Below are 13,618 nucleotides of genomic sequence, written 5' to 3'. Positions count from 1 at the left end.
TCTTCCACCATCCAGCGCTGTGGACAGTGGAATAAATGGGTCTTAATAGGAAAAGCGATTAAGTATTCGATTTGGAGATTGCAATCTTTGCCATGGCTTTCCAATAAAATTAAATGTGGTCTATTACAATCAGAAGAGAGTTCGATTTGGTATAGAAAAGGTAGGTGTATAGAAGTATGAACCCTTTATACATTTTCGAAATCATATTAATCAAATTATTATTATGGTATAACCAAGTCTTAACAAATCTGAAACAATTACAACCTATGAGATTCCTTAAAGATTGAATTATATTTCCTAGAGACCCCACTGTTCTTCTGCTAAATCGAAGACGCCATTTTCCACGCTGACGGCTCTCGGTGCATTCTTGCGTGTGCCGGAAACGGAAATGCGCACATAATTCTGTTAGCGAACATGCAACAAAATGGCGCCCAAACCACAGCCGAATGGCAAAGAAGACGGCTGCTGGTCGACTCATGGTCCAGTGGGCGGAGCGAAAACTTTAATTAAATAATACTAAATGCAATTTCGCATGGCTCCTTGCTGGTAAATACAGCTAGCTGAGGCAGCAAAACATGTCACAGAAGTTCATGGCTGAGAGCATCTCCTCCTGGCTAATTTATTTTCCTATTTTCTGTTTATTCGAACAGTAGAATTGGTTGAGAGAAGACCGCAGAGCAGCGAAACGAGCCGAGTCGGTGGAGAAAAGCAAAACAAGAAAACTTTAACCCCGAAACTTGTTTTCCAGTCACGTTCATTTTCAATCAAGTGGCATCATTATGCTGGCCAAACAAACTGAAACTGAAATAAAAATAAAAATCGCAAGGAGAAAGAAACCGGGGAAGTGAATGAGGAAGAACCACCACAATTGGCTAATACAATGGCAGAATTAGCCCGTGTATCTGTGTGTGTGGCCACTAATACCTTAACCCTTTGCTGCCCGGGCTGTCAGTCAAGTCCGGCAATCAGTCCTTTGTCTAGGCCCATGGACCGGCAACAAATTACCTTCGAATCATCTGAAACCGAGCCACCCAAAAAACCACAGAACCCACTTACCTAGGTGGCCAGCCAGCGATTTCCTGTTCGAAACCAGAAAAGAGAAACACAAGTTGGTTCGAAATCAGATAAATCTCGAGGGAATCGTTCAGAATAGCAACGAAAGTTGAATGGCGGAATTGGAAGCATTGACATTTTGGCATTTATTTGATAAGAATTGTTTGACTATAGTTGGGAATTAGTTGTTGAAAAAGTTTGAGGTAAACGAAGTGACTTGAAAACCAAGCTCACCAAGTTTATTTTTGTTAAATAACTTGAATCTGCACCACTTATGAACTTCAAAATGAAACCCCTGAAACCCCAATAAATCAACACAACAAAGTAATTGAATTGACGTGCATTTAGCAGGTGTTCATTTCCTACAACCCACAAACTAAAAACACTTTTAACGCCCAGCGGCGTTTTTTTAACAAATTGCAAATCCAACAGCTAATCAACATAACTTACAGATCGATTAATTAAATCGTAGCATTTCACAATTTGTTGAAAATCCTGCAAACACTCAAAGAAATCCGTAGGTGAGTATTACGACCATTTTGCTAATTTCAGCAGCTCGAGTTACGTCAGAGAGCCATTAAGTCAAAAGTTGTATATGTGCAATCAATGAAAATAAATTAAAATCCGGCGGTTGGAGAAATATCACACAGACACCAGACACACACCGATTAAAGAGAAAAACAGAACAAAACTTTATGCAAATGCTGCGATCACCACAAAACCAATTCGACCGGTTTCCGAATGCAGTGCAAATCTCCAAACCCAAACAACAAATGACAACCGACAAGTCTACAGATGGACACATGGAAACACGACCATAAAAAAGTAACGACTCTAAGATATAAGATATATACATTTAATGGGAAAATATTATGGGTTTTGCGTTTAGCTGTGAGTAACACGAGTCAACCTAACTTACCCCTCTCGATTTTTCCCCTTTTTATGATTTAGAACCCAGTGCAGTTCAAACTGTAGGGCCAGACATGAGGTGGCTGTAATGAAATAATACAAAACAAACAGGTTTACTACAAATATTTATTTATAGATTTGTTAGTAATACGATTTTTTCGATTTGTGTAAACATAAAATTGAACAAGTTCCTTTTTAAATAAAATAATATAGTTACAAAGTACTGATCATCTTCGTGTCGATTACTTTTCCCTTGCCTGCCTTAACTTTTCTTGATTAATTTCTATTTAACGTGCAAATATATCTTCTGTCAATTCTCCCAGCAAATGCAATTTATATCTCCAGCCAACAGCAGCAGCAGCATCTCAGGCAGGGATACATCCATATTTTCGCCGTTTTCTGCTCCTTCGTGCCCGCAGGGCCATCAATCATACGCCATGTGAGCAGCCGAGAGCAGCAGACGCACACAATCAAATCAATATCAGAGTGATGGGGTGCCTTTCGGGGGGCGGCAGCTGTGGGTGTACAACGCCCACGCCACAGAGCATAAAAAATGCATTTGCCAATTTCCAGACCCAGACCAATCGGAGCTTCAGACTGCCCAAGTAAATATGGCTTGTGGGCAAATTAACCAAAAGTCACTTGGCGTACACTTGTGTATCAATTGTGAATTTACGATTTATTACTGCGTTTGGCAGCCACTGAGAAATGCATGAATCAAGACAGCCAAATCTACAATTTCATAGTTTGTTAGCCATAACAAATTCCCCTAATTTCATTGGAAACGCTGGCCTGGCCTTAAGTAAACAAAACAAAAATCAAGCAACTCCAGCTTATATATTAAGTTATATAAACAATCGGCTTTCCAAGAATTTTCAAGTGGATTTCCGCAGAGTATCGGCCAACTGGTCGCACAACTTATGGCAGGCACTGTTTGTTATTGTTATTATTATTGCTGCTGCTGTCTCTGACACCAAAAAACAACTTTATTAAGAGATCTCACTTTGGTTTAGCGGCCTCCTTCTAATAACTCTATTTCGGTCGCCATTTACATTTATTGACACATTTCATTTAACCAGAATCGTTGGCGGGCAGAATGTGTTTTGGCCAGTAATTAAGCCCGATGACGAACCCAAAAATGTCTCGAAACGATTTTGTAACTCTAGCGTTAGCTCTGCTGCCTTTCATGGACCGAAAACATGGCCTGCTGACTGGCCGAAAGCCAAAGCCGTTGGCAGTAAAGCCACCATAACTGGTCGGAGCAAATGATTTTTAATAACTTTGACACTCATTAAACTCAAATTACATGCATTTGATTACGCAGCCACATGGGAGTCGAGAGTTGCCAGTGGCAGCCTTTTGCATTGGGGTTTTTGGGGTTTTTCTAAAACTTAAGCCTCTTAGATTTCGTCATCATCATCATCAAAAACCATATGACAGCACAGTAGGCTTATGACGGGGATGATGCAGAGCCTAATAAATGGCTTTTAAAATTAGAGGGGTAAATGCTGTGTTTACTAACAAACCAGGCACTTAAAGTTTAATAAAAAGTACCAGTAAAATAGTATAAGAATAAAATAAATGCGGATCATTTGTCTTATAAATTACTTTAAAACCCAGTAAGTATTCGTTATGCCTACTGATATACCCAGAATAAAACCATTAATCTAAGGTCGTATTTAAACAGTCTTAAATTAAATAAGAACCCAAATCAAATTTAGGATTTAATGAGCCATTAATTAGCCCTAAGCTCATTGAACCGTTTGCATAAAGAATTCAATCCTATGAGAGCGGGCAATAAAAAACTCATTAAATCAAAAGTAAAATTCTCACACAGCCCAGCGCCAACTCCCATGAACTTTGTGGAGGAAAGACAGAAGATTTGATGGATGAAGACGCTTGCGAATTAATTACTCACTTTGTCTTTGGCCTCTGACAGGTAATTCCCGAGCCGAAGCCCTTGAAGTAACCCTGAACTTGACATCTATGAACTGTCGCCCTTTTCTTTGCCCCCCGCCAAGTGCTAACTTCTTTTTAATTGCCACCGGTCTTGGCCAGGTCTCGTTCTGAGCCACAATCGTTAAAAGAAAACCTAGTTTACGACTCGCGAACTATGCACTTCCCCTTTGATTGGAACGTGCTCGCAAATTAAGTGCCATCTGCAGCCCATAGTGCACATATACCTGGCCACTTTTTTGCCAGAAAGGGAAGTACTCCAAGAAATTCACTTTGTTTGGGTCTTTTTTTTGCTTTTACTGACTCACACTAAACTCTGCAATGGATTGGCTTGAAGACTGGCCAAGATCTGCAAAATGGCACGAACATGTTGCACCAAAAGTGCCCAACGACTGCAGTTTCAGTTGGTGCTAATGGAAACTTTGAAATGCGGCTGCATAATTCTTTCTTTTAATTCAGCAACGAGAGAACTTGGCTTAAAATCGGGATAGAACTTCAATTAGTGTTTGTGGATTTACGATTTTATGTGCACAACATATAAATGGGAGTGTATTATTTAAAATGGCTAACAAGAAAGCAAAAAAAATAATCACGACAATTCGATTATTATATTAAAAAGATCCATATGACACTTGCTAAAACTAAGAGTAAATTAATGGATTTATCTGTAAATTATATTCGTAAACCTGTGGCTTTGGATATAATACTTTTTTAAACAAGTCCAATCAGTTAGTCGCAATTTAAGTCCGTGTCATATGGCCATAACGTTTAGCTCCAATTCGAAACCAACTGAAGTTCCCACAAAAATTACAATCCAATAAAAGAAATTACCCACGAATATGGGAATTCAACACAATTTGCCTTTTAGCCCCCCGAAAGATATGGAATGCACGAAAAAACTATCCAATTAAATTCAATCGACACTTGCCACAAAACCGACTGAGAAAAGGCTTTTAAGCCAAGAAACAAAAGGAGGAAAAGCGTGGAAAAGACGACACCGTTAGCCGAATGACATGCAAAGTGCAGCTGGCTTTTCGTGCCCGTTGGAAAATCTCTGGGGGGGGGGTATGGAGGGGAAAATTCGCAAGGGGTGTCATTGCACATGTGACACGAACAGAGGGCAAAAGAAAAGCCAGAAGCAGAGATTGATTCTCGCCGCGTCACGTGGGAAATTTTCAAGTTCAAAGCAATTTTCCAAGGAAGCAGAAGGAAGGCGCAACTGTAAAATGCACAAGACTCGAGAGCATCAGGGGTAAAAATAAAAATAAGCAGCAACAAAGCGTGCACTCACGTGAGACTTGATAATAATCGGATTTGGGAAATCGTGAGGCGAGGCAATGTGGAAAAAAAAAAACAAAGGGGAAAACAACGGGCCACCAGGAAAATACTAAAAATACAGCAAAGACAGCAGACCGAAGAGCCCACTTGTATCGATTACAGAAAAGCGGGCGAAAAAAAAAACAAACAGGTTGAGGGTCTCCGGAGAAATGCCAGCTATCCATCCAACCATCCATCCATCCCAGGTGAGTTCTCCACCCCCCACCATCTGAACCATCTAAAATCCACCTCGCAACTCCGCGGACTTAATGGATGGCCTTCGTTTCAAACAGTTAGAATTAATTGACGTTAATAATGTTCCGATATCAAGATTTATGCTCATCAAACGGCTTCTGTGCGGCAAATTCCCTGGAAACCTGTTCAAGCGGTTCTCCTCATTGAGCATTATTCTTAAAAGTCACAAAAATAGTTGACAATTTGTCGGAAAGAAGTTATATTTTAAGACTCAAGAATACAATGTTTATATCCCTGAGAGCTCGACTAATGATGATTTCGGTCCATTATCTTGGCGGAATAACTGCACACATTATATACCATGGAAGTATTAAGATAGACCTCAATTTACCTGCAATTTGCTCAATGACAACCGATAAATATTCAATTTAATGAAATTGCATTTACATTCGCAATCGCAAAACCACTTGAACCACTTTCGCCCACTCATCTTGATTGCAAAACTGCACCCACCTGTCGTCTCTGTATTTCTCTTTTTTTTCTGACCGAGAAAGCCATTAACTTGGCCATCCATAATTTTTTAATTTAAAAACTTTTGCCAGTGAATGCCGAGTGAGTGGGTGAGCGGTTCACTTGATTTGAATAACTCAAAGCCGTCGCTTGATTAGCATATTAAACTCAAATCAGTACGGATTTATTGGGGAAAAGTTTATGCTCCAAAATCCCTACACTTGTTGAGATAAACTCAACTGAAATTGCAAGTGTGTCAACTTCTTATCCTGGGTTTTCCAGGAGCTTTTCAAGCTTGCGTCTTATATTTTTCCTTCTTGAGCAAAAGATCTTCTAGCTTCTGCATTTTACTGCATATGTTTTTATTCACTTTTTGTGCACTGTAAACATTTTTCAAAGATTGAGAATTTGTCTTAGAGTGCCTAAAATCGTTTTTTTTTTTGCGAAGATACTGACGACATTTTCCGGTCGAAGCTCATCAGTGTTTTGTATACTGAACGTGTGGCGGCAGATTACGACAGGAGCTATTTCTTATGTACGCTAGTGTAAATTAAATCATTTAAATACCTAATTTATAAAGAATTTTTCCGCATTTTCTTGGCTACCTACTTACAATGAATTCTTTTTATATTTTTTTCTCTGCACTGCAATTTTAGCTCCATTTGCTGTTTGAGCCCCTGCAAATCCCCATTTTTTCCTTCGGTCCTTTGTAGCTCCTCTGGCCAAACTCCTGCGGGCTTCTCTTTCCCTCCAGCTACTCCAAGATTCACATCCTTATGCATTTTTAAACAATCGCTAACCCAAATAAAGTTTCTTGCTTTCTGCTTTCATATTTACTGCCTTCCCCAGGAGCCAAACAAAAAGCAGAGCACACGACTAGGCGCTTTGGCCAAAAGAAAAGTGTGTGCCCAGTGGAAGTGGCTTAAAAGTGAAATAAGTGGAAATAGCTACTTTTTAGGGCAAACCGAAGAACCTTACAAATCGCGGTCCCAGAGTGCCAGTAAATTTATTATCTTGATCTGCAAGCATGTATCGGCGGTATCTACGCCGCCTTGTTCTTGCCGATTTCTGATTGAATGTTGTTTGAACATTCCTCCGTTGGCTGGTAAATAATAACATGGAATTTACTTCCCAGTGGCAACTTCTGTTTTTTTGCCCCCGTGTTGCGAGTTCGTGTTCTAACACGAAGGAAAAAAAAAGCCCGCAAGTCACTCTTCACAACTCATCTTCCTTACAAGAACTTATTCTTGTTGATGCTCTTAAAATAAATGGGTGCATTTAATATAATTAATAAGTTGGTTACATATAGAGCTTTAAATGGAAATTTGTTACTAAATATATTATTACCAGAGGGAAAAAAAAATTAATGGTCATGAGAATTTTTACAAATAAAATGACTTTTGACGAATATAAATAACACACCTATTACAAATTCAAATATTATATTTTTTAATGAAAAGACAAGAAAAGGAATATTTAATTTTAGTTCCAAAACCATACGGTTTCTAGATCGAAAAACTTTTAATAATGACATTAAATGCTTGATAAATATATTAATCATTTTTGGTACCTATCCATATAGAGAGTATTTCACCTTCGTGTCAGATAGACACAACTATCGTACCCCAGCAGTTGCTGTTCTAGTTTGTATCTAACCACTTGTATCTTGTACTCAACTTTCGCAAACACAGATACACACTCACACTGCGGCACATGTGAGATGGCAGCAATTTCCATTGGCAATTGTGTTGGCATCTGCGCTTCTTTCTCCATTCTGCCCCATGTGAAACTTGGCCATTAATTTGAACGCCGTTTTAAGCCAACGAAGGATGGATGTGGCAGTTGGCGGACTACAATATATATCTACATATAACTATATGGAGAATGCGGTGGCACGGCATTAGATATTCTTCTCATATTTTGCATGCTCCTGCACTGTACATACATACATTTATACATACGTATTGCCCATGAGTCGCTGGCATTTCCTTTTGTCTTCTGCAATTATGCATTATCTTGGATCGTTGACGATGTCGCTGTTCTCCTTCTTGCGCTTCGAGTTTTGCATTTAATTACTGCACACATTTCTCAAATTTCTCTCCGTCTGAGTTCTCAGTCAAGTGCTCATGTGTCGGTCTCCGCGACACGGCTTTATCATTACCATTATCATCCGTATCTGCATCTCAGACTGTGTGTATCTGCAACCGAATCGGCGTCGTGCAGCGCCAACATTATGCTCATTATACATTTCACTTTGCAGCCGAGGATGCAACTGCAGCCTATTCCCTTCTCGCTCTTATTACGCTGGGAAAGTTCTCTGAGGAAAGCTCAGAACCCCCGTGGAGTGATTTGCTTATTAAGGCCATTACGAATTTATGTGGCTTTTTGATGGCTAAATAAATTGTAAAAAATTCTCCAATAAATGTGGAAAGCTTTTAAAACCCCAGGAAAGAGCGAGAACAACAAGAACTATCCACTAACCAACAAGAAAATAAAATCTAGCTTTATTTTACTCTTGAAGAAAGGAAGATCTTAAAATTATTATATTATTTTTTTATAGAATTTTTAATACAAAATCTTAGAAGACATTCATTTCTTTCTATGCTAGCTTTTTAAGAGGTCTCTAAATAAATCTTTACTGTTTTATAAGGCGCTGCAATACACATACAATTTCATTAGTGCAGATATTTTTTATTGATTGCTCTCTAAAGGAGATTGTATAAACGTATAAATCTGCAACACAGGCATTCCACTATCAATTAAGGACCACCAATCTGTGGCAATCGCGGCTAATTAATTTATGCACCCTCAACTGGATGAGCTCAACTGTTGCAGCTGCAGTTTTCCACGGCTGATTGACTGTTGCCAGTTTTCCAGCTGATTGCTGCTGGACAAGCGAACGTTTCAGTTTCAGCTAACTGAATCTGCGATCACATGGACATGTAAGTTGTAACCACTTCTAATTATGCACATTCGCTGGTGGCACTGTTCCTGTCAAGGCGAAATGAAAAAAAAAATGGAAAAACTAAAATGAAAATACACAAAGCAAAAGCCAAAGAAGATGTGGCCGTTGCAGGTGCACTGGAAAATGGTGCAGCGTTGCGGTAAAAGGCAATAAAGTGGCAGGTCGGAGGAAAAGCCATGCAAAGCATCTGGCCGCCTCTCTTTGTGCCTTAATTAATTTTGATTGCACCACACACACAGGCGCTTTCCACGGCGGAAATGTTCATCACACGCGTGTGGCAACAAGGAAAAGCCAGGCAACAAAGGAGGGTGGGGTAAAAAAAAAAGGAGGAAGGGAGTTACTAAGCGCTCTTGGCCGGGCTAATTAATTGAATTGCACCACTACTCTGATGGCTGAAAGACCGCCAGGCGGCCCGTCATTACGGCCCATTTAGCATTGTTGTCCATGCAAATTGGCCCATGCAGAAGATTCTCGAACTCACAGTCTGATGAGATTATTAACTTGGCCAGCAGAACCCCATCGAATTGATGATCCCCGGTAATTGGCAGTCAAGTGCGATCACGACTTGGCTGCGATTCGTCTGCAGCACTCATAGTTTTTGCAACCATTTTCCTAGTTAGCCTGCTGCCTCGTGGCCAAAAAAAAAACAATTCCGTCCGCCGTTGGGCTTATTTATGGCCATAAAACGCAATTGAAATGATGCCGCCATCACTTGGCCCAAAAGTTGCCTTCGAGTCGCAAACATTTTGTTGACAACGCCCGATGACAGGTCTCAAAAAGGGGGAAAAGGCGAGGAGGAGCGGGTGGTGAACTAACCAACCCGCGAGATGTCTACGCATAATTCATGTTTACGTCCCGGCAACTGCTCCATGTGGCACAGTGGGTGTCCTGGCCTAATGAGCAACCCAAAACAGTGGCGGGTAAACTAATTAACTAGGTAATTGCTCTACTGTTTGGAAAACATGCCAGTTTCATAACCCTTTTATATAAAGTTATGCGGGATAATAATTCATTTTCCTTACAAAAATGTTAATTTAAGATAACGAAACCTTGAATTTGAGATTGTTAAAAAAATCAAAGGCCTAATTACCCTTATAACGCAAAAGAATTAAAATTCAATTGACCAAGTTCCTGTTTTTTTTTTTAAGTACAATGATTTCGAAGCATCTTTGAAAAATATATAATTAAATTATTAGTTTATTAAATTTTAGTTTAAGTTCTTGTCGACCTTCAAACTGGCCTTAAAATTTTTCAAGAGTACAAAAAATGCCAGGAGAAGGACCTAACTTATTTTCAAAGACTAAAACTTAAGACTCCAAGCTTATAAAAATGTTGTAACCATTCAATATATTAATAACAACCAAATAAAAATTCCATCAAATTAAATTCAAACTAATGATCACACAATAACTTAATTTTATTAAGTCATTAGTTTAAACCGGAAAATAATAAAATTACCAGTAATGAACTAAATGCGCGCCATCTGCCAGTCAAAAGCTTTTTTAAAGACCGTGAAAAGGGGCTTATAGGTCACATAAAGTGTAGATATGGTAGCCGCGTTTGTATTGAAAACCCACAAAAATCGTTAGAGTTGAGTCGGCTTTTACAACCGCACTGCACAAATTGAGCCCACTGTAACTCAAGAGTTATTGGCTGCATTACCTCATCTCGCCGTGAATGTTTTTCGGCTGTGGTCGTCGATTTTCGGCGTCAAAAGCATACAAAATTTATGGCCAAATCAACACCAGCTACACGAACGGCAAACACCGAAGACATCCATTTGGATATTATTCAACCACTCTCGGCGAAAAAGGGGGTGAGGCCACCTCTTCTGGTGACCCCATTCCCTGGCTCATCTTGGGTCAGCGTCAGACTTGGCTTATAATTTAATTAGCTCTGCCTTCGCCGGCTCTTATCTGGGCAGAAATCCTCATCCTCATCCCCATCCTCATCCTACCTTCTTGCATAATAATGCAAAAGGAATGAAAGTTCAAAAGCTAACTCTGGTCACAGCAGGTGACTGAGGAGAGTGGGGATAGTTCGGTGGTGCTCTAGGGTTAATTGTCTGCCATCTGTAGTCACGAAACCGAATTTGACTATTCATTACCCATTTAAAGAGATGCGATTTATTATGGGAGGGAACAACAATCAGAGCCTTTCTAACAGGAAATCCGCACGATCGGGGTCACCATCGCCGGCTGACCCACTAAATTAATATGAATGACAGCATTTCACAGCAACTTTTTCGCACCCCACCCCTTCAAATGTTTATGCAAATATCTGCGAAATGAGCTGCCGTCTTGGACCACTCAAAATGCAAAATAAACAAAAAAAAAAGAGTGGCACTTCGAACGTGTTTGGGTCGTGATTTCTATAAGCCAAGACTACAAAAGCCCAGCGAAGCGGCGACCTTGTCAAATTAGTGCCAAAAATGCCGGCGACAAAAGAGATCGGATCGCTTTTGACTCCGTTTCATAAATCAGTAAATGGGGCTGGGAATTAAAATAAACTAAGCGATCGTTGAACGCTTAAAAATGAAACCAAAAAAAATAGGTAGCTACGTAAGCTGCTCTGTTGACATCAGCAAAAGTGAACTCACTTTCAGCTTTTGTCAATAATTTTGCTCTTATTTGCACTCATTTGAAAACTGGTTCAAAGTTGTTTGCACATATTTTGGCTTTTAGTGCAAATGGAAGCTGCCAAACAAATAATTTAGCCTAATGGTTAATATAACTGAAAGCATATCGGTTTTATTATAATTCTCAGCAGGTTATACTGTTCAACACACAGTTGGACTAATAAAATCGATTGAAACTATTTCGAAAATGGGCTAAGATAGAATCTATAAATATAAATAACCTTTGATAAGATGAAACTTCGTTGCCAAACTGGTTATGGAAGAATTTAATGACAAATAAATTAAAAGTGTAAAATTCAAATGAGGTATCATATGCAGAATTAATTGGACAATGATTCCAGCAAACATGAGTGGGATTAAATTGGTATTGACCTTTATATTATGATAAAAACAGATAGTAAAATTCTTTGATTAATATAAACATTGAAATTTCGTTTAAGTGTGAATGCATATAAGTGCTTTTACCAATATAATATGGAAATCCATGAAAAGAAATCCCAGTGAATTTAACAAATAGCACTCAATTAGTAATTCAAGGGGATGTTTGACTAAGTGTTTTCTTGTTTACCTATTTAATGCAGAAAACCACTCAAATCACGTTCCATGTTTCCATGTTTTTATTGACTTTGGTACATAATTATCACTCCCATCCAAATGCTTCTATCTTTTTATCTACATCTTTTCCCTACCATCCCCAGAATTTACTCAATTCTCGACTAACGCATTTTCCGTCATGCCCCAGAAGCCTCAAATACAATCCCATTCAACATTGTTTGCCCAATTTCAGTTGGCCCACCTCTTGGCCAAGAGTCGGCGTTTAATTTACCTAGTTTACGCGGGGCACATGCCAAATTTTGGTCACTTTAAAAAGCCATTAGACCCTTGTTGAGTGGCTAACTTTCGGTGGGATCTGTTGGCCGAAATCAGCCAAGCGGAAACTGTACAAATTCGTCTTCATTGTTTCGGCCCGAGATTGTTTCTCAAGCCGCAGTGGGGAAAATGCTAATTCTGGACTCGAATCAAAAGGTCTTCGCCAGATGGGTTCTTTTCCAGCGTTTACCCGACCACTTAACACGTTCGTGTCACCTTTCACACTGACTGCTAATTGAAGGATGACGACAAGGTAGAGACACGTGTTTGACCCCCTCGGATGACCCCTGAAAGCCATCTTAATTATGTCATTACCACGAAAGATGATGTGGAAAAAAAATTGAGTCTCGGGCCATCATTAACTGGAGCAATACATAATTGCTGGCATTATCAGTGAAAGTTGGCAATCGGTCTTAATAGTTCTACCCATTCTGTAAAAGGTTGAAAATTGTTGCATGTCAGCGGAGTATTAGGAACAGGAAATGTGTTTTTCTTTGGCCTGCGAAAGTGTCGGACCGAGTAAAAGTAACACAATAGCCGGCAAAGTTCATTCACTTCGGGCACTTAACTATGGGCAGTCATAATTATTTATAAACAATATCCTAACAATATGCGTTCTCATGTTTCGTAGAACGCAGAACTCAACGAAAAATTTGCAAACAAAGGAGCAGATTTGCTGTTGTCTCTGGGTTTAATTAATGAGCCTTATTTGCCTTAGCCGCATTTGCCAGTCAAGTCGAGCCGATTATGAGCCATCATCTGGGAACTGCGAGCTGGCTTACTTTGCTAAATATGCCATGAAATCGATGAAAAATTACCATTTAATTACCTGCAAAGAGAAACGGAAAGAGGGAAACGATTAGTGAACAAGTTTTGCACAGATAATTTACTTGGTCTATAATTAGGGTTATGGCTGAGTAAACAAAGTTTCAAACTGTTGAATTATTCAAGAGTTTAATTGTAAGTCGTGTCAAAAAGTGAAATATTCTGTGAATCATTTGATTGGTAAAAAAACAAACCAAAAATCCATTTTAATTTGATTTAGTATTCGATGTATCCCCTACATTTTAATGTGAATAATGAATTAATATCATAGAAGCAGGCATTTTAAACGCCTGAATCGAATGATATATTTATAAAATTTCTCTTAAATACTGTCCCCATCACTTTTCATCCAATCGATATGTACATACTTTTCATTTAAA

The 13,618-nt window shown here is 39.1% G+C and overlaps 1 protein-coding gene across 6 annotated transcripts in view; it reads right to left on the bottom strand.

Annotated features, from left to right (window-relative positions):
* The window catches only part of LOC119549367 (AF4/FMR2 family member lilli), a 70,098-nt gene that overhangs the window by 39,434 nt on the left and 17,046 nt on the right, over nucleotides 1–13,618 (bottom strand). For 5 of the 6 annotated variants that reach the window (XM_037857394.1, XM_037857398.1, XM_037857397.1 and 2 more), the window contains exon 2: nucleotides 1,973–2,045. The exons of the other annotated variant lie outside the window; for it this stretch is intronic. The gene's annotated coding sequence lies outside the window, so the exon portion shown is untranslated. The remainder of the gene's footprint in view (nucleotides 1–1,972; nucleotides 2,046–13,618) is intronic. 6 annotated transcript variants of the gene reach the window in all.

This window comes from Drosophila subpulchrella, chromosome 2R (assembly GCF_014743375.2).
Source record: "Drosophila subpulchrella strain 33 F10 #4 breed RU33 chromosome 2R, RU_Dsub_v1.1 Primary Assembly, whole genome shotgun sequence".
Lineage (NCBI taxonomy): Eukaryota > Metazoa > Arthropoda > Insecta > Diptera > Drosophilidae > Drosophila > Drosophila subpulchrella.
The sequence above is the reverse complement of the archived record's forward strand: the minus strand, read 5'-3'. Positions and strand labels throughout refer to the sequence as shown.